Genomic DNA, 3,613 nt, shown 5'->3' on the forward strand with positions numbered 1-3,613 from the left:
AAAAGACAGGCATATGAGGTGAACTTTACACCAGGTAAATACACTCCTTGGAGAAAACAATCATGGGAGAATAGAAGGGCTGTGTATGCACAGGGAGACAGCTCAGGAGGCAAGAGTGCATGGAGGGAAAGGACACAGGGAAGAGGTAACTATGGGGAGAAAGTGAAAAGGGAGCTGTTGCACTGTGGTAAATTGTAGTCAATGCCATGAGACAAAGTGCTTGTGAGCTGCTGTATGGAAAGTGAAGTTGCTCTGTAAACCACTACACACACATGCATACAAACATACACACACACACACACACACACACATGACCTTGATTATATCCCACCTGAATTTAGAGACCCTCTGAAAAACAGATTTGAGACATTGAACACCAGTGACTGAAAACCATATGAATTGTGGAATGACACCAAAATCACCATACATGAAGAAACAAAATAAACTCACTGTCATTGAGTCTATTTTACTCACAGTGACCCCTCCTTGGGTTTCCCAAGTGGTGTCTCTTTGGAAGTAGATTACCCAATCTTCCTTCTGAGGGGTGGCTGGTGGCTGGTGGGTTTGAGCTGCCAGCCTTCTGGCTAGTTGTCAAATGCCTTAGGTATTACACCACTAGAGCTCCCAGAGGTCATTAAAAAGGCAGGAAAGAAAGAAAAGATCAAAATTGATGTCAGAAAAGACTCTGAAACTTGCTTACCCTAGAAGATGGACAGATAGTATCCTATTTTTCAGAGAAGGAGACAAAGTTCAGAAAGGTTATATAGTTTACCCAAGGCCACACAGCAATTAAATTCAGGAGATGAGCTCTGTCCTTCTCAAAGCCCAAGCTTCATTCACCACAACATGCTGCTCTGTTGAAAACAAAACAACCATCTATTGCCGTTGAGTTGATTCCAACTGATGGAGAGTCCATGTGTTACAGAGTAGAACTGCTTCATTGGGTTTTCTTGGTAACCCCTACAGAAGCAGGCCTTTCTTCCACGTTGTTACTGAGTGAATTCAGAAAGTGAAACTTTAGGTTAGCAGATGATCTAACCAGATGTTGAAAGAAACAGGAATTTTGAGAAGGTGGGAGATCAGTATAGGTATTTATTATGTACAAGTTGTTACTTTGAAAATCTTAATTTTCCCCTTGTACATGTAATTGTCAAAACAATATTATCCTAGTAATGTATTAAACATTTTGTGGTCCATAATCTTGCCACTTTAATAAGTGCTTTTATTATTAACTATCTCTTTTCAATCTTTCCCCATGGACATTAGTATTCTTGCAAAATAATAATCATAGTACATATGGCATTTGGTATCTTCCCATTTGATTTCACATACATTATAAACATTTTAAAGAAGACTTTATGTTTACAATTTCAAAGCATAATTTATTTAACTAATCTGTTCTTCTGGATCTCATGTAGACAGTTTCTAATTTGTACTTTGTATTACAGGCAGTCCCCAGGTTATGAATGTCTGACTTATACACAACCCATACTCACTAACCAACCCCTATAAAGCCTATTGTATTAAAAATTTGAGATATATAAAGTGATTTGTAATAACAAACAGATACTACTTTGTGATGCACATCAAAACATTATTATTATGATTATTACTGTTGTTATTATGTTAAATTGTTTCAGTGTATCTAGAAGTGTTCTTTTAATGTTGTTTTCTTTTTCTTTAATGTATAGAAAGGTACACTATTTACTATATGTTAAATTAAACATTTGAGAAACTGACGTTAGATTCTTATCTAATGTCCTACCATACATAACTGTTCCAACTTACAGATTCAACTTAAACAAGACAGGAATGGAACTTGTTCATAATATGTGGACTGTAATTTTAAAATGTTGAAGCACCAGATTAAAAATGGACTCTCACCAGTGAGCAGCACACTTTTTTTCCCTCTGGCATCTAAGGACTTTGAAAACTAGGTACAACAGTTGGAATTAGGAACTTTGGTGCTCTGAACAGCTCACTGAATCAGAGTGCACCAAACACAGAAGAGCAGAATTAGAGGAAAGGCACAGGGAGATTATTTAGGAAAGAGCTACTGGTGGAGGACAGACAGCCACCCGAGAGAGACCATTGCAAACTTTCTTGGGGCAGTCACTGTCTGCTGGGCAAGGGCAGCCTCCTGAGGTCCCCGAGCCAAGAAGGCATACCAGCAGCATACCAGTGACCACTACAATATTCCAGTGGGCAGAGGCAGAGACCTGCCTCCAGCAGCTGATTTTGTTGGTAATTTGGGTCATCTGGGTTGTCTGGGTGCAGGCAGGCATGGGCACCACTGCTGTGATTCAGGCAGAGATCTCACTGTTGTGCCAGAAAGGCTAGCTCCCTCCCCTCCCAGCGGATCACAGAGCGGGCTTGGGTCAGACTGGGAGACACTGCGCTTTTCTTTGCCACAGATATTGGGACCACAGGTCACTAACAGATACTCCCCCAACTCCAACACAGCTGAAATTGCACTCATCTTTGGTGCTGCAGGTGGGCGCTATCACAGACAAACTCCAGAGCCAGCCATTAGCGGTCTAGTGGGATTGCGTCAGCACTGCGGGCAGACAGGACACATAGAGCAAAGAAACTGCAGCCGAGTGCAGTCCTGTGAATTTTGCCTTGGAGCCATGATTTGGTGCTGTGTGGCCTCAGAGGTGGGGTCTTGAGTGTGCCTGAAATTGGCAGAAATTTGTGACCCTCCAACAATAGGAATCTTTCCTGAGGTTGAGCTGTGGTCTTGCAAATAAATACATCATCAATAATAGCCTGCACAAAGCCCTAGAAACCGAACCTAGCAACACCAAGCTTTCCTACTTCTGCTCCTACCTTCTCTGCCAATAACTTCACTCATTCAATAGAAGAAACCATATTCAGCCAATTACCATAAAACCTCTTGCTTCAAACTCTAAACCCTCTTTATGGAAAACAGAAACACATACCCACACTACACACAGTGATTCCACCATCACAAAGAAAACAGCAGAGCAACCCAACACACCTGAATCAAGAAGACAATGGGATGGTATATATAAAACCTTGAAAGAGAAAAATTTTCAACCAAGAATTATATACCTGGCAAAATTGTCCATCAAATACGATGGTTAAATTAGGATATTTCCAGATAAGCAGAAACTAAGGGAATTTGTTAAAATGAGACCAGCCTTACAAGAGACACTAAAGGGAGTACTTTGATCAGAGAACCAAAAATAGCAAATATCAACAGACCATTAATACATAAGATGACATAACCCAGAAACCACAGCTATGGACATAGCCAAAATAAAATGAGCTTACAAGATTGTAAACAGGGAACCTGAGACATCAATTGGCAAGTGAGGGCAACTATTAAAAAAAAAAAAAGGAAAAAACTGTGTAGTTACAGAACTTCTAAATGAAGTTAAGAGAGTTGCAAAACAGAATGGACTGTTCTAAACTCGGGGAGAAAATTATAAATCATAGGGTAACCTCAAAGAAAAATGATAAACCTTCATATTACACTAAAAAAGATGACAAGCACAAATACTAAAACAACAGCAACAAAGGAAATGATAACAGGATTCATAAACATAATGAGCTCAGCACAGAAAATAATATGGAACAAAGAAACCAG

The sequence above is a fragment of the Orycteropus afer genome, unplaced genomic scaffold (genome assembly GCF_000298275.1).
Source record: "Orycteropus afer afer isolate SDZICR_OR568_19922 unplaced genomic scaffold, OryAfe1.0 scaffold00056, whole genome shotgun sequence".
Classification (NCBI taxonomy): domain Eukaryota; kingdom Metazoa; phylum Chordata; class Mammalia; order Tubulidentata; family Orycteropodidae; genus Orycteropus; species Orycteropus afer.